Source organism: Cupressus sempervirens, chromosome 1, assembly GCF_028749045.1.
Source record: "Cupressus sempervirens isolate cs-2001-9-10 chromosome 1, ASM2874904v1, whole genome shotgun sequence".
In the NCBI taxonomy this organism is placed as follows: Eukaryota; Viridiplantae; Streptophyta; class Pinopsida; order Cupressales; family Cupressaceae; genus Cupressus; species Cupressus sempervirens.
This window is the reverse complement of record NC_143118.1, coordinates 859,218,754-859,244,222: the sequence shown is the minus strand read 5'-3', so window position 1 is coordinate 859,244,222 and position 25,469 is coordinate 859,218,754. Positions and strand designations below refer to the sequence as shown.

At 36.2% G+C, this 25,469-nt stretch overlaps 1 pseudogene; it reads right to left on the bottom strand.

The window, feature by feature from the left end:
• The window catches only part of LOC149580552 (UDP-glycosyltransferase 85A1-like), a 79,189-nt pseudogene that overhangs the window by 8,376 nt on the left and 45,344 nt on the right, over positions 1-25,469 (bottom strand).

The following is a 25,469-nucleotide window of genomic DNA, read 5'->3' as shown; positions in this document are numbered from 1 at the left end:
AAGAAATGAATAAATTCTTACTCAAATTTTTTTTGAAAAAATGATAGGCATAAATTTCATCCAATTCTATACATGTCATCAATTTACATTGTTTTGAAATTCTAAACACAAATACCATTTTTTTTGTCATTAATGTTGAACTGTCGCATTCTAATATCATGTTTCTTCATAAAAGGTGACATAGGTTTGTGCTTTTACCCAATTTACACTATTTCAACACTTTTAGAAGTTAGCAAACACCAACTTCAATCATTGAATACGTGATTTGAAGACTTTTTGAATATTCCTTGTATAGAAAAGGTTAGTGCAATCCATTTTAAATATTGTTTGTCAATATATAGATACAAATTTGATTATAATTTGACATGTTATTTAATATATAGTGAATTCATTGAAAATTGTATGTTTGAATGAAATGTTATTTCGGAATGGTTAGAAATTTGACAAGTTGTTTGATATATATTGTGTATTCATTCAAATAATTATAATTTTTATATGTAATTCAATAATTTGTAATTTACACATTTTAAGTAATTTGGATGTTTGAATAATTTGAAATGTAGAAATCATCATCATGCCAAGGAAGAAATTGAAGATTCAAACAAATGAAGATAGGGAGAGAGATTTGGCAATTAAAAGAGATAAAATGAAATTACTACGTGAACAAAGAAAATTACAAAGCAATAATTAAGAATTGACCTTTGAAGAGGATCAAGAACCACCGGTATAAATAAACAAAGAAGAAGAATTAGAAAGACAAAGAGAACGAATGAGATTGTTATGCTCAAGAAGACAATTGAATTGTGAAGCTACACCATCCTCCAATGTTGGAGTCATATCATCCACTACACCATCTTCCAATGTTGGAGTACCATCTTCCAATGTTGAAGGCATATCATCCTCTCATGTAGAAGAGACACAGATTTGTAGATTCGATGATATACACACTCCATCATGTCATGTTGAAAGCACAACATCAACACATCAAGTAGGTGATATTCCATCTTTTACATCTTATTGCCAAGGCACATCATCTTCGGTTCAAGGTATGAAATACACTCAACCTTATATTGATGTTTAAAATGTTGAGAGAATTGAAGAGATTAGAACACCTTCTAGAATTCGTTTTAGAAGATCAAAATATTTGATTGATATTGATACTAACATTTTGAAATCAATGTCTGACAAGATTAGCAAGCGTACTTGTCAAAGAAAAGTTAATAGTATGTGGAGATTATTTTTTGAAGAATTAAATATTACAGGTTAATGCCAATTATTTGTTGAAATGATGAGAAATTTGAAATTTAGGCCTATCATGAAGATTCTTTGGCTAAGAACAATGGATTATTCAAATGAAAGAAATATTGTAAAGAATCTAATGAGTGCTTATGACAAAGTGTGTTCTAAATCATGCACCAACGATAGTAATATCACAAAACGAGTACTCACATCGACAATAGTAAGTAGCCAAATGAAGAATTCTCGACTCATGAGAAAGACAAGAAAAATATTAAAAATTGGTAGAGGTACCCTAAGGAGAGCCATGCTAAGGTGTGAGAGATTAGAAGATCCAACAAAAAATGAGTTATGGACATTTAGCAGTAGACTACTGTGAAAGGATAAAGAAATTAGTGAAGCCTTGAAATCATTGATTGAAGATTTTTGGAAAAATAATACACGTGTTTCTCCTAATCAAAGAGATGTTGTAAGAAGGAGGATTGGTAGCCGAAATTGTGAGCCACATGCGAAACATTTTTTGGACTCAACTCAGACACAATTTTTTGCAAAATTTATTGGTATGTATCCTCAAAATCGAATAAGTCAAATATTTTTTGAGATGGGTAAACCTTTTTATGTGAAGATAAATCACACATGCACAACTTGTTGTTGTAGGATACATATTGAATTTTCTAACCATTTTGATGTTTTTAGGCATATATGCGTAGTTTTGCATTCTAAGTTTGTTTTGCAGGATTGTGATATAAAAGAATTGCCAAGATCTTCGAGGGAATTCATATCCAACATTTTATGTGAAATAGAGGATGGCCAACAATTTTACAAGACATCATGCTTGGATGGTACATGCTTATTGTGTGGTTCTTTGCAACTTTTATCAACTTGTCAACATATGGATAGTACGCATGCAATTGGAAATGAAATAGTAGATTATGAAAAATTCAAGACAGTGACATATGCTCTAAAAGATGGGAAACATGGTAAAAGATGTGATCTAGTAATTGGTAAAACATGGTAAAGTGAGGAAGAAGTTGTCATTTTGAAAAAAACAAGTGTTGTAGCATGCATTTTGAGAGCAAAAAGACTGGTTTTTTTCAGTTTTGAGGTTTTCCTTCATTTTTTTGCATGCTGTATCTGATATAATGTTAGATGGCATGATTTAGAATAATTTTTATTTAGGAAGTTTGGCTTGAAATAGTTTCACTTGGTAGTTGTAAAAATCTTTTTTTTTTAGGTAGTTTGTTGTCCAGTTTACAACACTTTGTAATGAAAATGAGATAACTCACTATCCCATCGTAAGAATTGTACGACCTTTTTGGGATAGTGAGTAAACTCAATGTACTATATGTAGGAAAAAGCAAGGCCCTTCAAAATGCTGGAAAGCATTTTTAATCTCTTGCCCTAGGCGAGCCAAAGCAAGCTCGGTTAGGGAAGAGTTGCATAAATAAGCATTTCACATTGGAAGATTGTGGATTTTGTTGCAGGTTGCTGAAGGAGGTTGGAAGAGGAGTGAAAGGAGATTCTTTGGGTGAAAGGAAAATGTCCACCAATCTATTTGGCCAACAAACAAGATAGGACAGCAGGTTGTCCTTTGATTCCTTATAGCTCTATTTTGGAGCAATTTGGTGAAATCGGTAAGGAAGAAGGCTTCAATAGCCTATTTTGACATGAAAAAGGAGTACATTGCAAGGGTGTGAGACTCCTTCCATGATACTACAAGTGGTTGGTAAGATTGGTCAAGAAAACCTAGTTTGATTGAAGGTTTTGAATGATCTTCATTGAGAATGGCAACCTGGCACATAGCAAGAAGTGAAAACTTCTCAAGATAGTGGAGAAGGGTTTAGGATTGGGGGATATTTACTTGAAAAAGATCCTATAAATGCATGTGGTGATCTTGGAGGACACCCTAAGTCTCAGAGGTAGACTAGAAACATGAATCAGTGATTGATTCATCCCTTCTCTCCCTATCAGTTGGGGGCAATACAAATTCATGGAAGGAAAGAGTGGTGAGTGAAGGAAATTAATTCCATAAGATTAGTTGTTTAGAGTCAATTTGAGTGGTGGAAGGAAAAACCCTCTATATTCCTATTCATACAAACAAGAAACCCTTGTAAATAGGCATATTTTTGGGAATCCCTTGTACAAATGACCTGGGTGTTGCAGACTAGAAAAATCTTCAAGGGGAGCTAAAAGGGTACCCAAATCATAAATTTTTTTGAGTTCTTCTTAAGGGTTTGAGGAGATATAAGCCAAAAATCAATTTTGGAGGCCTAATTTGTTATTAGTCCTAGTAGCCCTCTTAACTATGCAATCTGCAAATCGATTGGAAACCCAATACTCCAATCCACTTAGTGATCCTAAAAAATATTGAATGAAACCTAATACAAGCCTTGGAGTTCAATATAGCCAAGAATGCAGTCCTAGAAGCCAGTTGTGAAGAACGGTGCAATGAGAGCACTAGGGAGACCCCATGGTGAAATAGAGTTTTGAGTTGATTGGTGAGGATTAGTGTAATAAGGGATTAGAGAGAATATTCCCTTGGAATAGGGTATAGGATAAATACCCTAAGAGTCTAGGAGAAACCCTAAAGTGAGTTCTAGTAGTTGAGGCTAGAACCTTGTTCAAGATCCTCCCCATCATTTGTCCTCCAACTCCAAACTATTTCCAATACCAAACTGAAAGTGATTTTCTAGAACAATCAAAACTAACAACACCAGAAGGCTAGATTATCATGCACCATGCACCTAGTACATACCAACTATTATAAAGACTCAAAACTGGCTATTTCGGTTTTCCAACTAGGCCTAGTTTAAGACCATTTACAAAGAAACTCACAATCCCTTGACTTTTGGAACTTCGATGACCCAAAACAATCTTATGAGATGACTCAAATGCAAGGATTCTTTTTTTTTTTTGGTTTCATGATCAACATTACAATGGTTTTTACAAAATCCTCATTTCTAGCCCCTTTACCCTAGGGCTTTCTAGAAATCTTACTTTGCAACGTCTCTAGAATCCCAAAATGGTTCAAACACCTTCACTTTGGTTATATTAGATGACTTCCAATGTAAAATGAAACTCTTGTTTAGAGAAAACACTAAATCCACCTTTGGAGCAATCAATTTCGACTACCCAAACTTGTCTCCCGCACATGGGTATGAGGTTTTAAACTCATTTAGACTCTCAAAACCAAATGAAACCTCCCTTTGGACCCTTTACATGACTTGATTAAGCCCATTTTGGCTTATATTGCCAATGTTGGCAATTTTACAAAATATTGCACTTTTAGTGCCTTTTACATCTTTTAGAGGCTTCGATAGCCTTATTACATCATTTAATACCTTTATAGTTCTTTTCTATCCACCCCTAAGCTAGGATCAATCCTGATACAAAGGATAGGGTGATGGACCCAAGTAACAACCCAAAATGAGCAAATTTGTAACAATGTGCCAAGTGACCCTTCTAGGTCCTGATGGGAAAATCCTACAAACAGTCAACTCTAAGATTTTTTTGGCTTTAATAGGTTTTTTATACCCTATCTAGCATGTTCCCATCAATACCTTTCATTTTCCATACCCTCCAAGCCAAAATGTATAATTCACCCAAATGTTGTTAATGCAAAAATTGCAAAGTTGCATTAGTAACTTTTGCAACAATTTACCAACTTTTAGGAAATAACCATAAAACTATCTATATTCCTATATTCCTTTGAGGTTTTACTATTTCCGAACCTTTTCTAAGTCATAGAATTGGAATCAAGTGAAAAATGTAAAAATTGCACTTTTTGTGCAAAGTTGCATTGTTGAAAGTTGTAAAAGTTGCTCAAATTTGCAACTTAGTGGAAAAAAGGTCGTGGGATCGAACTGTTTGCTCTGTTATCTTTGGATGGTCTGGTAGACCTTATCCTCAACCTCATCCTATTTTCTTCAGCACTCAAATGTTCTCGAGTATGCCGAACCGAAATTTCCCCAAGGGTCACTAAATGCCATAGGGCTGCGATCTTTGATAGGGCATATCTTGGAGCTCGTGTGAGGTATGGATGCGATTCTATTTCCTACAAGACCATGTTGCAGAGACCTACAATAACCTCTCTCACTTTTTGGATATCACATTCCATTTTCATTTTACAATGCCATCTTAGGTGATGCTGAAACTTGCAGTGTTGGCTAGTACAAAGTTGCCAACTGCCAAATCTCTCTCACCTTTCATCGTTGAATCAAATTGTCTACTCCATTAGCTCCGGGTGGTTGGGTAAACCCTATTCTCAACCTCATCCTATCCACTTCAGTGCTAAAACATTCTTGGGCATGTCGAACCGGAATGTCTCTAAGGGTCACTAAATGCCACAAGGTTGTGATCTTTGACGAGGTATATCTCAGAGCTCATGTGAGGTATGGATGCGATTCTAGTTCCTAAAGGACCATGTTGTAGAGACCTACAATTAACCTCTCTCTCTTTTTGGAGATCACATTTCATTTTCATTTTACAATGCCATCTCGGGTGATGCTGAAACTTGCAATGTTAGCTAGTACAAAGTTGCCAACTGCAAAATCTCTCTCACCTTTCATCGTGGGATCGAACTGTCTACTCTATTAGCTCCAAGTGGCCAAGTAAACCCTATCCTTAACCTTGTCCTATCCCCTTCAGTGCTTGAACATCCTCAGGTGCGCCGCACCAGAATGTCCCCAAGGGTCACTAAATCCCATAGGGCTACAATTTTTGATGGGGCATATCTTGGAGCTTGTGCAAGGTATGGATACAATTCTAGTTCCTATAAGACTGTGTTGTAGAGACCTCCAATAACCTCTCTCACTTTTTGAAGATCACATTCTGTTTTCATTTTACAACACCATTTCAAGTGATACTGAAACTTACAATGTTGGCTAGTACAAAGTTGCCCACTACCAAATCTCTCTCACCTTTCATCATGGGATCAAAATATCTACTCTGTTAGCTCCAAGTGGCTAGGTAAAGCCTATCCTCAACCTTTTCCTATCCACTTCAGCACTCGAACATTCTCGGGCACACCGAACCGGAATGTCCCTAAGGGTCACTAAATGCCACAGGGTAGCGATCTTTGACGGGGCATATCTCGGAGCTTGTGCGAGATATGGATGTGATTCTAGTTCCTACAAGACCATGTTGCAGAGACCTACAATAACCTATCTCACTTTTTGAAGATCGCATTCCATTTTCATTTTACAATGCCATCTCGAGTGATGTTGAAACTTGCAGTGTTGGCTATTACAAAGTTGCCAACTGCCAAATCTCTCTCACCTTTTGTCATGGGATCGAATTGTCTACTCTGTTAGCTCTAGCTGGCTAGGTAAACCCTATCCCAAACCTTTTCCTATTCTTATGTGACAATGGATAATCAATATTGACTAAATTTAAAGATGTTAAGAAAAGGGGAAATTTAGTTAACAACATTGGAAATTTAGTTTAAAACATTGATAAATTGTTAATGAAGATAAAATATTGAATGGACTTATATCAAAGGTAGTGATGCAAAAATAGAAGATATGAGTCAAAGGGGGATAAATGAACTATTGGCAAATGCTACTCAGGGAGAGAAGTGTTATAGTTAAGATATGAGTCAAGCAAATACATGAAGTAGAGAAGTGTTGCAAGGAGGAGATGAATGATTTATTAGTTCTATGAGTATTTTCATAAAGGGGAATATATAATAGAAAAAAGTCGAAACATTATTGTGTTTCATCATAATTATAAGATGATAAATATTGGAGAATAGACAAGGTCTAAGGCCATGCACCAATTCATGCACCAATTATCTAGTAATTACTTTAAAAACCAAACCTAGTGTGACCATATTAGGTCTATGTACTTTACATGGGTTAGGTGCTACAAGAATGGAATTAGGAATCTAGGCAAGTTGGAGTCTTAAATAAATTTCAAAAGGGTGTCTAAATCTACCCATAGAATAGTTAGATTTCAACCTAAGAGGAATTTAAGTCTAGAAAATCAGATTAGGAGACCTACAAGGAATTCTATGATAGTCAACGTTTTGTACTATATGACAATTGGAGGGTTAAACCAAGAGTTGATTCTCAATCAGCTCAGCATAAGGAAGGTGTCCCAATAGAAACTTGGGGTTGGTGAAGCTATTCGTGAAGAGTTACAGTTAATTGCTTGGAATAGGGCTAGTGTCCCTAAAACAAAAAGGTGCAAGATCTTGATTGGAGAAATACTCACCTTGGAGGAGTTCAAAAATGACCCTATCATTTTAGGTAGGCCACAAAAATGATATCCTAAAGGAGTAAGATATTAGGAAGGCCACAACTTTATTTTGGTAGATTAGGAAGAAGAAAGTGCTTAAACCTCACTTCTTGCTCAACATCTCTGCATTAGTGAGCAGGAGATGAAGAGGATAGATGGCTACATAGATATGGAAAAAATAGAAATATGAAGAGGAGGGGGGGAATAAGAGAGATTGAGATGCAAGATAGAGTGAGATACAAGGATAACATGAGCCAAAACTACCAAATTGCAGTGCTTGAATCCTTCATTAGAAAATCGACACCCAAATTTGAATATGACTCTACAAAACAATATGTTCCTTCCACTTGTCATACTCTTTTATTTCCTTTTAAAGATGCTCTATTATTTTCCATAACATGCATTGTAAATTCGTTAACAAGTATAGCTCCCTCTTACAGGTATCTTATGTGTCATCTTAGATTTGTTCCCCTCTCATGTGAGATATCTCTCTTTCTTATACATCACAACTATTTATTAAACTTTTATTTTTGCCTTAATCTAGTTACTATAGAATAATAACAACACATTCCAATCAATTGGTGATTATGTTACAATCATTAATGTATGAAAACACATAAAACTATAAGTGATTATGTTACATTTATGATTTTTAAAATGACTATTTTTTGCAAATAATCCATCTTTTCTCTACTATCTCTAACATTTTTCAATTGATGGTAAAGAATGGTGGTTATGTATTGAAGCTCAAAAAGCTAATTGTGTTTTTTCTTCTTGTCTATATTCTTTTTGTAACAATGATTTTTTCTTCTACACAAACTTTGTGACCACTTGTGATCGATTTTTTTTCTTATTTTTAACATAAATGTTTATAGAACTTTTATTCTAATTTTTTTGGATAGAGTAATTTCAAATTAATGATTTCTTTAATGGAGTTCCTAATAAATCTTAAGGTTCTCATTTAGGTGACCAATTGCCAAGAGGTCCACGAATATTGCCTAATAAAGTCTATTGCCAATCAATATTGTATCAAAAATTCAAACTAATTAGGTATTGATTTAAACTTGATAAAAAAATGATAGAGAAGGAAAACTTTAAACATGAACAAGATCATAAATCATATGACAATGACATATTGCAAATGATTAACTTATGCTTAAACAATGATAAAGTTTATTGTTAATCAATATTCTATCAAAGTTTTGAATAGATTAGGTATTGAATTTAATTTCATACATGGACATATCTAATTTAATGTCATACACAAACATATCTAATTTAATGTCATACATGAACAAACATATCATATCATATGTCGTATATGAACAAACATATCATATATTAACCAATAATGTCATAAGTTGAATAATGTCATACATCAAATAAATGCCATACATCAAATATAGAATGTCATATACATCAAATTTGTATCGAATATGTCCATTGATGCCTATATATATACATGTCTAGATCAACCACATCTTTTCTTTCCCACGAGGGGAAGGAAACAAGTCTCTCAATGTCCTTTGCCATCGTGTGGAGGCAGACAGTGGAGATGACGGGGCCCTCTTGAATCGCTCACTGGACCTCTTGTTGAGGCTCTTCTCTAGCTCCAACTGATACAAAGAAAGTAGATATGAATCAGTATTTATTATACGTTGAAATCAAATATATGTATACACAAAATCAATTATTTTCTTACCACCAACAAATAGTCACTTTGTAAGTTCACCTCAAATTCTTGTGGACAATTAGGCATGATGAGACCCTACAACAATTCAATAAATATAATCACTTATAAATAACATTAGAAATTTTTAGATTAACTATTATAAACAACAACTAAAACAAAGAAAATTCTTTCATACCTCCATCAGTGGCTGTGAGCTAGCCACAGCTACGGCCACTCCACTATCAATAGATTGTTGTAGATGAGGAGGTGTGTCCGACATCATGAGCTACATGTCATACAATACACATTACATCTAACATGAAACATTAAATAAATATAATCAAATGAATTAAATTAACATGAAACAATTATACTTGTGTGAAGCTCGTATGATGTCTATGCTCCGAGTCTGTGGTAAAGGTTGAGGGTCCTATGGAGAACTGATGCACATGCATAATTTTTTTTGTAAATCCTTAATATGATTACGTAATAAATATATGTATTAATTAAAATGATTAAATCGATACATACCTCAAGACTTATGGAAGGGACAAAAAATGGGTCTAGAGGATCGCTGCTAGGCCCACCAACACTTTGACCCTAAGTTTTGAACAATGTCAATAGATGCTAATTAATTAATCATTCACTATACATATGAAATGTGATAAAATTAGTAAATTATAATTGTAATTTACCTGTGTGTCAATGCCAAATGTGTTATTTAGGAACTAATCGGTGACAAGCCCATAATTTGCACCATCTCCAGCATGAGTGCCAAATGTGCATAGGGATCCGCATGAAGTGCACATGTGACCACGATGCACAAAAGGCTCCCCCTCAACTAATGGGCTCGTGGAATGGATGAGGGTCTATGTCAAAGGATTAATGGTCCCTAGAGTGTTGGCCTCTACATTTTCCTTTACAACTAAAGGAATAGTCACATGCTTGCGCTGTGGCTTGACCACAGGTGCCCTAACTACATTAGGGTCATGACATGCTCCCGACCTCTCAAATGATGACCCCCCACCTCTACCCTAGGAGTCTAATATATCAAAATAATTGGGGATCCCCCAAGGACAAACTCACAATATAATTTCTTCAAAAAATACATGGGGACCTCGTGATTGTTGCAAGGAGAGGCATAAAAAACCATCCACCATCTATCCCAAAAATTGTTTCTAATAGCATCGTGTGTGCACCAATGGATGGGGAATTTTTTAGTACCCTCTTTAACAGTATTTTGCTCACCAGGTTTTCTAAATAATGCACATATACTACCTTTTGGTATTTCTTTTTTTTAACATCTTCATATGACAATTTATTTGCATAAAATATTTTTTGTTCATCCCTCTTAACTCGCCAAATATCTAACTGACCACTAACTGAGGCTATCTAGGTTTTAATGGATTCAAGAGATGATGCCAATTGAGCCCTCATTAGATTGGTTTGTCTGAATTCTTTCAACTGAGCAATGAGTCTTTCTAATTTAGTTTTGCCTCTCTCTATTTCATTTATTATATTTTCTTGTGTGCCTGGCAAAGGTCTTGCAATTGGTTTGGGTTGTGGAATTTGTTGTTCTTCTTGAGGAGGGTTTTGGTTTTGAGGGTTTTGAGGCTCTTGTGGGTTTTTCGGTTGATTGTGGACATTTCTTGATAAAAAATCAATTGAAATCCAAATAAACAAACAAATCTAAATGAAATTTGTAAAAACCCTACAAAACAATATGAAAAACATATTAAACAATGCAAAGTTAAGTTTATATCACTTACGGCATCATCGTGGGTGTGCTTGTTGTCTTCGATTTCGTTGGCAAGGAGGCATATTGGCAAATGATAGTGAAAAATTGGGTTTTTGACCCACGTACGTGTTGTTCTCTATGGGAATAGCAAAATTTGAAGATAAAAATGATGGGTTGTGGGTCTGCAGCCCATAATATATACTTTTTTGATTACGCAAATAGCGCGTAAGCACTATTGAAATTAGGAAAAAAAAAAGACCTTGTCACCTTTTTGGCACCACAACGCGGTGCATATGCCCAACTACTTCTTACCCTTCTTCCTCTTTGGGAAATCACTAACATAGTGGCCAAATTCATGACATCCAAAGCACTTGACCTTAAAAAGGTCCTTCTTCTTCTTCTCACTTTGTGAATTTGATCCTTTGCTAGATCCCTTCGTTGTTTTCCCTTTACCCGCTAGGGAAATGTTCTTTTGTTCCAGCTCATTTTTTTGACTCTATTGGACCTATTGACAAGACCTAGTCTAAAATCCTCCTAAATGAAATCAGTCCATAGTTGATCCCACCTCAATAAAATATCTCATCCACTGACAACTTGAACAAAGACACTCCATTGTTTAGTAAACCCATTTAGGGCTATTCTCACTAGCTCGTCATCACTAGGGCTATCTCTAATAGCTGATAACTCATCCTTGACAAGTCTGAGCCTGGTCAAGTAACTTGTGACATCTTCTCCCTGGTTCATCTAGGTATTCTTTAGCTTCTCCTTGAGAATCAACTTCCTATTGGTGGTAGCATTATGATACAAATTTAGAATGGTGTCCCACATCTTCTTCACCGTATCTAGCTCTATGATATGTGGAACAATATGATCCTTGACACCATCAAGGATAATCCTCCTTTCCTTGGCATCATCTTTCTTGTATACTACAAGTTGTATTGCATCCATTGGTACAATTCTTAATACCATTCTCTTCCAACAATAAAGAAATTTTGGCCTTCCAAACACCAAAATTTGAGGCACCATCCAATCTATCCTGATCTCTCAAACTAGCTGAAGCCATCTCAAGGGATTAAAGCAATAATAAATCTAAAGAGATCATAATTTCTTTCCTAGGGAAAAACTCTTCTACCCTTAACAATGCTCTGATAACATATGAAAAATCAATTATTGTAGTCACGGATTATCAATCTTCTATCTTAATAGATTATTTAACCACTGAAAATAAATTCATAGCCTAATATCAAAAAATAACACAACTGCAACTTCACTTGTAAAATACGAAAAAAAATATGTAACACAATAAACACAATATTTTTAGATAAATTGTCCCTAGAAAAACCCTAAGGGAAAACTAGTTCTATAGATGAGGAATTATATTAAACTTCAACAAATCAAGAGATACAAAAATTCGTTGTCTCTTACCGGCTAAACTCTGACAACCTCCTAATTTCTCCCACTAATATTCCCCACTACTATCCTCATGCTAACACTATGCCCTTGCTAACACTGCAAACTTATAAACTCATTTGCTAGCACTGCAAATGTTTCTCCAAACTTCTTATTCTCTAAATGACTCCCAGACCCACTTTTATACTACTCTCATTGGTAAGTCAACAGCTAAGCTCGATTTAAAATTGATAGCTGAGATATAAGACAACTTACCAACCGTAACAAAATTGGTTTCTAGTTGCTTCTAAAAGAAGTTAATTATTTAATAAATAATTTTCCTTGCTCTAACCAATTTGTTAGTAAAAAATAATTAGCTACTAAATAATAGCATATGGAGGAAGAGTTGTCCAAGCTACCAAAACTAATAGGGAGATGAGAAAGTTGGCATGCACTAAGCAATAGAAGAGGCAGCGCACAGTGTCGAAAAGATCACTTGGGGCACTCCCAAATTGTTGGCCACTTGATGAGTGCAAGGGATGAATTTTTTTGATATAATGTAGGTGATGAGAGGAGCTCCATCCAATAAGTTGTGCAGCAAGTAATGCTCCAAGATGGGGCCATGATTTTCCAATGCAAGTATGTACTCATGAAGATTGGAAGATGCATCTAGAATTGTGAGAAACCTAAATCTGGGGGTGGCAGCTACAAGTACTCTTGACATGGGTTTGTACTAGTTGTTCTCCATATCAACAAAAGTGATGAAAACTCCTTTGGAAGAGAGAAGGTGGGCAAGATTCAGGAGAGGATTGATGCTCCCTTGCATAGGGAAAGGCACCATGACTACGTGAAGACCATTTATATTCTCTTGCCTTGTGATTTCTTGGCATCAGTTTCAAGTCCGTCCCTCTGGGATATAGAAAAATTAAAAACAGCCTAGACAAGCTGTGTAATGATTCAACTGAGCAATCAACTAAACATAAACTAAATCTATGGTAGGGTAGCTGATTGCAAATCTATGTTCAAAGAATATTTGGTCACCACAGAGACCTGGTATTGGTGCATAATTGTCTACTTTTAATATGAATTACATTGCGTTATATTGCATTTAATAAGTTGATATTATCAATTTAGCACTTCGTGGGACACCCTCTCTTTCCATCAAATGATTTATGTTATAGATTGATATGATGGTAGCATGAACTAGTTTTGTTTTAAAAAAAAGGTGTTATGGATGATTTATGTGGTGGAAAGTCAATAATGTGTCTGCATTATATAGCTTTTCAGTGGGACTGTCAAGTTTTATATGGATTTTAATTTTAGTTTAATTTATCAAAAATGTGGCTGTATCTTTTGTGGATGATGCAACTGATGGAAATCAAATATTTAATATCAAATATTTCTTTATAAAATAGAATTTAAATAATTAGGATAATTGAATCATAGTCATTATGAAAACCTTTATTTGAGAAAAAAATACTATCGTGTTTCTCAATTTTTTTTGATGAATAGTCCTTTTCTATTAATAAATAATATGCTAAAATTACAATTCTTAAAAAAGGTTTGGGGATACAAGATCACCCCATTAGAGTTCACACTGCCAAAGCCAGAATCAACAACTATTCATGAAAATAAAAAAAGCATATAAAGCAACCCTTAGGCATCTAAAGAAACACCAAATGAGGGGGTTGGTTCATCTCGATCATTAAATCCCCAGTCATCTTTGGAGTTGGCAAGCATGCTGGGAATAGTCCAACCATCATCAACAACATCAAGGGCTTAGTCAACATCCTTAGAAACTAGGCCGTGGAGGCAAGATAGCCAAATCTAGGTGAATAGACCACTTCCCAAAAACCACTTTCCAAGGACTAGGAGGGGGAGCTAGGGACCATCTAGTGCTACCATGGGGTGATGAAACTGAGTGGTGCATCCATCCACCATCACCATTACTAGGGGAGCAGTGGTGGGAAGCCTACAAATGCAGTGTGAGTGAGTAGCGACCTAAATAATTGTGTATCTGAAGGGACCCTAGATATAGTACAAGGTTCATTGCCCCAATGATTAAGAAGCTCTTGAAGGTAGACCACCTCCAAGGCCACCTTTTTTTCTTGTACTTGAATCTGTATCATTACATTATTACAAATGCACACCTTAGTGTGTACATAGTAATATTTATATCAAGAAAATTGTGAGTGAAAAGAACAACATTTCTAGCTTTCCATAGAGTGAACAAAATCTCCATCTTGAAGGTATGCCAAATCTAAGTAAATTTTCTAGGGATCTTGAGGGAATCACCCAAAATAACCATGTCATGCCAAGAAAAGGGTTTAGGCTAAAACAACTTTAAAAAATCATGAATACAATGCGAATAATTTTAAGTACATCTACAAAACTAGAATATATATGCAAGAAAGACTTTGGTTGGCCACATAATGGATACCTAGGATCCAAAACCCCAATATGCTTGAGTTGAGGCCCAAGTGGAAGACCTTGAAAAGCTAGGCACCAAGAAAAATAGGCAATTTTGGATTCTGTAATAGCACTCCAAATAGAGTCAAAGTGCTTTCTCCATTGAGAAAGAGAAGATTGCAAATGTCATCTCTAATTGAGTGTATCCACCATCGAAAAATATAGAGAAAGCCATCTATAACCTAGATTGGTTTTTTAATTGGTGAAAGGAGTGGTAGTATATCACTTCCAAATTAGTCCACCAAGGTCTAATAGACTGAATACCCACTTTATGAATTAAGTGCCCTGGAATTGCAGAAAGCAATAAGTCAAAAGTTTGTCGATTTGAACAAGCAAGACAATACTAGACTTTCATATCTTCCCAAGATCTGGGAATTATGGAGACCCTACAGAAAAGATCTTTAGGCATCTTGATGCCTTGTTTGAAAGAATGTAGAGCACTAGCACCTTAAGTCTTGGCAAGGGGAATACCTTGGATGGAAAAGAGGGTAAACCACCAAATGTTCTACTAGTTCAAAGAGAGCCCATTACAAAACTCATCACCAAACCAACGAAGCCAAGGCTTGATAGCCTCCCAAGCTTTCCATATGCTCTTGATAAAAAAATAGCCATATATGAGCATGGGTTCTCACATATTGAGAGGGGTGTAAAAGCCAATCCCCTTTCATGCAAGCTTGTTAACAGGAAACCCAGAAGAAATGCAATGCCAAACTAGAATCTTCTAAGCTTCATCTCTAGTGATGGCATGAATAATCCATTTGCCACATAGATTAAGGCCTTGCTTCTATGTGGAGAGAAGGCCAGGGCCTCCAAATTCTTTGGGGAGACAACAAAAATCCCAAGCAACTAGGTGAATGCCATGATGGTCAGAACTAGCAGCCCAAAGAAAATCAGAGAGAAATCGCTCTAATTTCTAATAAGAGGCTTTTAAAGGATCTCAACAAAAATAATAATAGACATGTGTTATTGCAAGAAATTTAGAGCAAATCTAGACTTTTCCTGCAAGAGAAAGCACCTTTTAAAGCTAATAATCCATCTTCTTAGTAATCTTGGCAAGCACAACATTCCAAAAATCCACTAGCAATGCTTGAAAATAAAAAGGAATGCCTAGAAAGTAGAAAATATCCATGTGAGTGACCCATTTCCATTCAAACTGGTTAAGCCAAGTTAGCACTAGCAAAAAGGATTGGTGATAATAGAGCATTTTACGCCATTGAATAGCAGAGCTAGAGGATTGACAAAAAGTGTCAAGGCAATTTAAGGCATTATTGATGTTTTCTTCATCCTCCAAAAGAGTGGGAAAGGAATCATCAAAAAAATGACCATTGACCAACTAGGAAGAGGATTCTAGTAAAGAGATGCCACAAACCAAACCTGAAGACATGGAGTGGGCTAGTAAATAACCAAACCCTTCAATAGCAAGAACATAAAGTGTTGGAGCTAGAGGGTAACCTTGCCTGATGGAACAAAAAATTCCATAGGCATTAGATTAAGAGTTATTCATAGTAATGCAAGCATTAGTATCTCCAAAGTGCATCTCTGTGGACTGTAGAAAATTGGGACCAAAACCAAGAGCCTAGAACATAGCCAAAATGAAAGGCCATTCAATCCTATCATAGGCTTTTGCAAAATCTATTTTCAAAAAAATAGATAATTTATTGGACTTGCAAGCCCACTACATACCTTCCCAGACAAAAATTATGTTGTCAAGAATATATGTAGACTTGATAAAACTTGTTTGCTACAGTCACACAACTAAAGGTAGGAGATGGCAAATTTTAAGAGAAATTGCCTTAGCGATAATCTTATATGACACATTAAGAAGGGTAACGAGCCACCAATTGCAAATATCCTTAGGTCATCTAGCTTTAGGTATGAATTTAATGTTTCCTTTGTTGATAATCGCTCCTAGACTTTTAGAATGATAGGCTTCAAGAAAAAATTTGTGCAAATTGAGACCAATATACTCCCAAAGATGTTTGTAAAATTCACAAGGAAACCCATCACACCTAGGGGACTTATCATCTTCCATGGAGAAACCCACGTCTTTAAGGTCTTAGAGGGTAAGAAGTTGCTCGCAGAAAGCACATTGCTCAACTGCTAGGCAATTTAGAGTAACAAAAATACACTTTCTGAGAGCTTCCTCTTGAGAAACCAAATTTTCCAATGAAGCAAAAACATTCTTATAGTGATGAACAAATGTGTGCAGGATGTCAAGGAGAATGGAGAGAATAGAAGTGCCTTGTTTGATCCTTTTAATCCTAAAATTGGTATGATGGGTTCGAAGAACCTGAAAGAATTCCTTCAAAGCTTTATCACCAACCTCCAACCGATGAAGGCAAGCTTTGATTTGGGACACTCGAGCGGCATAATTATCTACAACCTATTTGTTAGGGTGAATTTTGGCAAGTTGAATTTGCAAATCAACATCAAAAGGATTAAGGGTGAGAGCCTTAGAAGATTTTTTAGCACAGTGGTAGTGGATTCATAAGAATGCCTTCTGGAAACTGCCAACTATCATCCATAGATGCATAGAAAGTGAGAGGTTTTGGTAATGACATCATTTCACTACTAAATCCACCTTTTCTAGGAATGCAGACATGGCTCCAGATTCTAGACTCATAGGGTATGAGCAATAGTGGAAGCATGCATCAACACAAATGTGTTGAGAAAAAATTGTGACTTGACAACTTGCTGGATAGTTGTTTGCCATGAAATGGAAATATAAATGGGATAGTTGTCAGATAACTATTTGGCAAGGGAATGACAAGTAAATCTTGATCTTCAAAAAAGGAGAAAAAAGATTGTGTGGTAATCATGGCATGATCGAGACATTTTAAATTCTAGTTAGAGCCAGCTCGAAAGTTGGACCAAGTGTATCAAACCCCACTATGTTGGAGATGGTTAGTATTGGGATTGAAAAGGCCCAATTTATTGCTCATATAGTACCAGGCTTCCCTTTACCTAGCTATCCAGTGAAAAGGAAAAGTGCCATCTTTGTTAGAGGCCAACTCAACCATATTGAAGTCATAGCACATAACCCAAGTAGCTATAGGCAAGTTGTCAATCAGCTAGCCCCATGATTGAGATCTTTCTATAGTATCATTGGAAGCACAAACATTAATGACTCCAAAAGAATGATTGTTAATGGAAAGTGAAAGCCAAATGAATCTATGCATGGGGTTAGAACCGTGTGAATAGCAAAATGAAGACAAGGTGATGAGAGAGTAACTACACCACCTTTGTCAACATCATGTTGAGAGGAGAACATAATGTCATCTAGCCAAATGATGTGACATGTTGATGAAAGCATGAAACTACAGATCTTAATTTTTTGCAAACAGAGAATCTAAATTTCCAAGTCTATGATGGGTATCCTCAACATAGTACTTTCTAGAGAGGTTTGTAAGACCTCACATTTCATGATAAAAAATATCATGAAAATTCTTCCATATCTTCCTTATCCTCAAGAGAGAAGTAACTATTCTACAAGAAAGTGGAAATTGGGTTTAAGCTAGAAGGAAAATCCTCTAGACTAATGGCTCGTCATTTCTCCTCTAGTTTCTTAGCACATTTGGGAGGAATGCAAGAATGCCACACATTCTGAGTCACTATGGAAAGAATTAGCAAGAGGGATACAAATCACAACCGAGGTGTTAGCCTTGGCAGTTGCCTTAATCCCCTATGAGCTAGGGTTTGAAACCTAGGAAACAATAGGGTTTGGTTCCAAAAAAATTGTTTGCATCCCTAAACTGGCTAGGCTTTGTGCTATTATTGAAATAGGAGGAACCAAAATGACAACCACATATGAATATTTAGGAGCTAAGGGAGCCTTACCCTTGCACCCAATAGTAGTCCATTCTTCTTTTTTCCATTCTTCTAGTTTGGCAGGAACCTATTTAGGCCTGGGTTTGACCCTAGGCATAGCCAAAGGGCAATCCCTAATCTTGTGCTCTGCTAATTGGCACCTATAGCAAGTGTTAGGCAGGTTCAAATAAAGCACTTTTTGAGAGAAGGGTTGAGACCTAATCTATATTTCCACAAAATTCTTGAGATCCTTGGAAAGATCAACTTCAACGCAAACACATTTTTTAGGGTAAGCATTTAAAAATTTATCATGTTCCTTTGTAATAACTTTTCCAAGAGTACTGGTAATGGACTCAATAAAAGGCCAACATGGCAAGGGTAAACCTAAGAACTCTACCCACATAGAAACCCTAAGCCTTTTGTCATCAGAGATAGTGAATTCTCTCAACCATCTTTGAAAAACAAGTAGGGAAGAACACACAGACCAAGGACCATTTCCAAAAACCATGTCTACCTATGGTGGGTTGGAAAAGTGAAATAAAGAAAACCTTTGTTAAGGTTTTTCACAATGTCAAGGTGATCTCCATGATACTATTAGGGTATATGATGCTCTAACTAATCACAAGTAGCGATACTATTAGGATTACAACATGAAAAACCTTTAGGATGAATTTGCGAGGATGTTTGTTCAATGGAGGCACCATGCCTTTCTAAAGTAGTAGTGTAAGTGCTTACCGAGCTCACTTGGTCAGCAAGAGAGTTTTCCTTGTCTACCAAGCATTACTAGAGATTATTATGTGAAGATAATGTTTACCAAGCTGACTCATGCATCAAAGGAAATTATGGGAAAAAATAGTGTTAACCGAGTTCTCATGGTTAGCAAAGGAAAGTTTGTCAGAGTCTGTATTCACCAAGCTCACTCGATTACCAAAGGATTTTGCAAGCTCGTAGTGTTAACCAAGCTTCTATTGGCTAACATAAGAAATCATTTTAGGATTAGTGTTTACCGAGTAGGGTTGGCCAATGAAGGATTTTGTTGATTTGAGATATGAAGTTTAATTATTTCAAGTATTGATTCTAGCCAATTGTGGTAATGATTATTGGTCATTGTAATTTGTAATTGAGCTGACTTGATAATATAAATGGTATAAATAAAATGTCAAGTTAAGATTCTTATGTATGTGAGAGAATGCAAGTGTATTGATTGATTGAGAAGGTAAGAGTGTGAGTGAACTTGAAGCAAGGTCAGATATCCTTGAGGAGAAACAAAGTAATATTTGATTAGGAAGGATCTAGCATGAAGCAAAAAAAAGATCTGTAATTAGCAATTCAGTTGCATCTCATTTAGGTCATTTCATTGTTACTTTCTTACCATTGTAGCAATGATTCCTGTAAGAATTTGGCTTAGGCCAGAATTCACCCAAGAACTAAAGAACTCAACACAAGCACACAGTAGACCAAAATAGATAGAGTATGACTAGAATGACAATATTCATTCAATAACTTGATTCAGGAGTACACTAGGAGTGCCTGAATATAAAGGCCTCAGGCGAGCTTCTAGAATGCATAAAAGTTAGCATCATGATATGTCATATAGCTAGGCACATGTCCACCAGATATGGATTATCCTCCATTAAGAACATGATTAAGTGTGATGATGTGAGGATAAGCCTACAATGGTGTAGAACACAAATCAGTGGTGTAGACAACATGTGCTAAATGAGGAGTGTGGATAACTGTGTTGTCAACATGACAACTTAGTGAATGATGCATACTCTTGTGTTGTAGACACCATGTGCATAATTAGAGTTGCATAACTCAATGAGAGTTCACAAACTCCTAAGTTTCTCACCTAAAATAGTAATAAAATAATGCAAATTAATTAAATAATGCATTAACCTAATTAAACTTAAGTAAGTGTAATAAGTAAATACTTATTTACACCAACACCCCCCTTAAGTGAAACTTAGGGGAATGCCCTTAAGCTTAAAAAATCTAGGATGAAATGCAATATGGGTCTCGGCTACTAGGCCATGTTAGGTACCCATGTACATAATGATATGCAATCTCCCATAAAGCAGGGAAAGAGGGAAAACCTCATGGGAAAAACCCTCCCCCAAAAAGAGAGATAAAGAGGATGCATGGATGGATGGAGTAATTAGGACACCCCCCCCCATTATGATATACATCCAGTATATACATAAGAGAATGATGAGAAGAGGAAGAGAGACAGGATGGGCTCCCCCCCCCCCCCAAAGAAGAATGCCAAACAGTGACTGCTCCGATGAAGAAGTTGATCCAAGACTGTAGAATGGTGTTCCTCCCCTTAGGAAGAAACAATGCCAAGGGTACAAATGAGATGCTTCCACTGTGTGTGGAAAGAATCCCATGGATGAGTGATGTCTCTGAAACCTGCTCAACTAGCTGAAGAACCTATCCCAAAGAACTATCTATCTTTGCAACTGATGAAGAACCCTGCTGCAACTGCTGATCATAAGTATCCACAATCACTTCAACCTGTGAGGATTGATCATGTAGAGAATGAACAAGAGAGTCTAATGGAACCCTCATGACAACTAAAAAAGGTAATTCTACATCAAGAAGAAGAGGCAGATCATCAATACTGTCTCCCAAATCTGTCACTGAACCTGTATCTGGAAGACTAAATGTACCTTGTTGTTTTGGACCTATCACTATCTCAATGTATGCATGCAGACTAAACCGATGAAGTGACCTCTCACTATATCTATCAATAGAACTCCATGTGTTTGAATCTATTGAAGCACTATCACTAGTGTCACTATCAGTATCCACACTGTATGATGTGTGAAGAGGAGTAGAGGAAAAGCTAGGTGAACTTTCCTCAAAATCTACATCCTTCTCCACAAATATCTAATGTGTCTTAGGATCTAGAATTTTCAATGCCTTCACACCATCTTCATAACCAATGAAAGTACAAGGCCAAGATGCCTATGCCTTGTGACCCCTGGAAGATCTATTTTCCCATGCAGGACAACTGAAGACTCCGAAGTGTGTCACAATAGGTTTTCTACCGCACCATGCCGCAAAAGAAGTTTTTCCATCTAAGGCTGGATGAGGAGAACGATTAAGAATGTGAGTGGCACTTGATATTGCTTCGACTTCTAATGATGGATTGAGAGACTTGGCATGAATCATGTTGCAACATCTATCTTATGCAGACTGAATGCTGGTGTAGTCTGAAGATCAATGCCCTCATGTCTGCAAAAATCCTTAAGTCTTCTATTCACATCCATGTTTCCATTGTCCATGTGGAGTTCTTTGATGTCCTTTCTGAATTTTAGTTCTACATGAGCTTTGAAGGCTAGAAACTTGTCCAACACTTCATTCTTACTATGTAGAAAGTAGACACAAGTAAACCTTGAAAAGTCATCAAATAAGGTAAGTATGTAGTGACCTTGTCTAGATGCAAAAGGATCTACTAATACCATGTGAACCATTTGTAGAACACCTGTTTCTCTAGAAGACTTCCCTCTTTGTAACTTCCCCTCTAGATGCATATCCACTGAATCTGTTGAACACTCAGCCTTAGAAAAGTTGATTTGAGGTAGACCTTTCACCATTTGGTATGTGTAAAGTTGCTAAAGATAGTGAAAGACAAGATGACCATACCACTCATGCCATAATTGAATTTTTGAATTTGATTGAGATAACAAGGATTTTGACAGAGACTTGGGCAAAAAATGCGAGAAAGAGTAAAACCTCTTGTGATCATTCACTTTCCCCACTGCAACCAAGGAATTATCTTTAAGACTATGCACTTTTACTGAGTCTGGAAGGAACTCAACTCTATGTCCATCTCAAAGGTGAGTGATTTGGTAGATTGATAGGAGAATCAAACTTAGGTTTGGAACATAGAGAACCTCTTGAAACTCTCCATTTTCCATTTCCATGTTTCCTTTTCCTTCAACATCCATTTTGCTATCATTCCCCATGAAGATGTGCGGTACCTTTGAGTGATTCAATGAAGAAAAATCCTCCTTTGAAGAACCCATATGATATGAGGCACCTAAGTCAAATATCCATTCTTTTGAAGAGTTTGAATTTTCCATGAGTTCTTGCCCTTTGGCCTTTGAATCTGAAGACCATCCTTTATCCTTGTAAGAATTAGGCAATGGAACATTATGTTTCTTCATGATGTTGGTTAACTCATCAATCTTTTTGAGATAACACTCATGCTCTTCATGACCCATTTTCTTGCAATAAGCACACTTATTCTTCTCCTTATTGTTGTCCCCTTTCTTGTTGGAATTCAAGGACTTTCCTTGTTGATTGGGTTGTGGTGTTGTCTTTTTTGCATCCTCAGATTTGCTCTTCCATTTCTTCTTACCCTTTCCTTTACTTGAAGATTGTCTAGCTGAATGTTGAGAACCCTCATTGGACACCAACATTTTGGACTAAGGTGATTTAAGAATCCTCATTGTTTTCAACTTCTTTTCTTCATCATCCAACAGTTTTGCATATTCATCAAAAGTGACTTTCTTGTATGTAGACCCTAAGGTATTCTTTGAGGTGTTAAAAGAAGATACAAATGTGGAATACTCTGATGGCAGCTTGTTATGAATGAGATAGATTAGTCTGTCATCTTTGATAGAACTCCCATAATCAGTAAGCTTTGTTCTTAATTCATTCACCTTGATGATGAAGTCCTATATTGAGTCGTATGACTTAGGATCTAAGGATACAAGCTCATCTTCAATTTTTAACACACCCTCTTCAGACACTTTACCATAAAGGCTTTCGAGGGTATCCCAAGCTTCTTTGGATGCAGTACATTTCTTGATTTGATACATGATCTTATCATCTACCCCCAAACATATATCACCTAGGGCTTTCCTATCCATGGCTACCCAATTAGAAATTTCACTTATTGATACATTATCACCTGCTGGTTTAGGAAGAGTACCATCTACATATTGTGAAATTCTATTATGCATTAAGTGATGCAACATTTTGATTGACCATGAAGCATAGTTATGAGGAGTTAATTTAGGAAACTTAAGGTTGCCCATAATGTAGAAAATAAAAGAAAATTGTAGAAAAGAGAGAACACAACACCAAGAACACCCCCCCTTTTCACTAAATCAAGAAACCCCCCCAAAATAGATGCTTTGGGCACTTTATCAGTAGTGCGATTACAATGGGCCACTTGCCAATTTTTGGCCTTCATGGACTTCTAATTTTGCTTGTTACAACCTCTTAATAGAGTAAAAATCTAAAACTTTACAATGTGCTACAATTCTGAAGCATTACAAAGCAAAGAAAGGCCCTATTGCTGAAAGTGACAATTTTGTCCATACAACACTACAATCTGATGCTAGATTTGGAAAGTAGACAAAAAAAATGCACTCTCAAAAAAAATAGAACATGTTTTCGACTCTAGATGTGCCCGTACAGAGCATTTGAAGTTGCAAAATGCAAGATTATCTAAGTACAGTTGCCAAAAAATGCAAATTTGGAACAATCTGTGTACCAAAACTAGAAACTAGCTACACCACTAAAAAAATTTAGAAAATTTTACCCAATTTCAAAAAAAATTACACCTGATTTGGAGTCTAGATGTGCGAGTTATGGCTTCTCAAATTCAGACTACAAAAAACAAAATCAATTTGGTGAGGGGTTGCATCAGCAAACTATGGGGTTAAATTTGACGATCATACGGCCATCACAGCAGTTCAATTTTTCTCTGGAATGATGTCCAAATGGGTGTCAAATTTAGCATACAAAATTGATGACATCAGCAACAACTCAGCCCTATGATTACGTTAACATGACGTCAACATGGTATGGACTGTATGAAAATAGATGATGTAGCACAATCATACAATTTGATGTGGCACTGACTGCGTATACAGTGTACGCTAACTCGGATCAAACATACTGCTGACTAGATGTAGTGATGTGGTCTTCATACTTCTTCTGACTGTTCAAGCATGTTAGATGCTAACATGGGATGATTTAGTCACTATATTCGGTGGTACAGACTAGGTGGACAAATCTTCTACTACCACGTGTCTCCAAGCATAGGGCTTGTGCAATGCGTAGTTCCCAGAATATGTTTAGCAGCTGTCAGAATGAATACAACAGTGCCTAGAAAGATCATTGAAATCTTCAACAATCGTACCACATTTAGTAGGATAGCACACTATGCATGCTTTAAAATGAAAACCCCACGGAAGATGAGATAAAGGAAAAACACTGTCGTGTCTGTGAATTGGGCCACCAGTCAATAGTGCGATTCATCTTTGACCAAACTGCCAAAATATTTGCAGTGTGCGCAACAATATTTGTGCAATATGGTGGCCGCTATATCATGGCCAGATTTATGTGAAATTGAAGGTACAATGCATGTATTAGCCTATAGATTAAATAAACCCTACAAAAATTAATAATACGACCACAAATAATAGAGCCAAGTTGGGGTGTCATTGCCTAGTTTGGCCAAAAAAATTTCTCTGACTCTGTAATTAATCCAAAAATAATTTTGAAAATACAAATAAATGTAGAGACTTTAGATCCTAAAATCAAACAATCAGATTAATGAAATGATCATACCCGATCTGTAAATCAGGGCCTCTGGGTTCTGATTTGCAAAAAAAAATTGCCTCACAATCAACTTTCACCCAATATAGGCAAATTTATAGTCGATCTTCACCAAAATGATGCTCCAAATGCAATGGTGAGGTTAGATCTAGCTCTTGACACTCTCAATTTCTATGAATCCCTCGGATTTGTGTCGAGGTGCTGAAGCATGAACGGTCTCAAATGGCTATGTGATGAGAATCTCCCTTGGCTTTGATACCATTTAAGAATTTGACTTAGGCCAAAATTCACCCAAAAACTAAAGAACTCAACACAAGCACACAATAGACCAAAATAGAC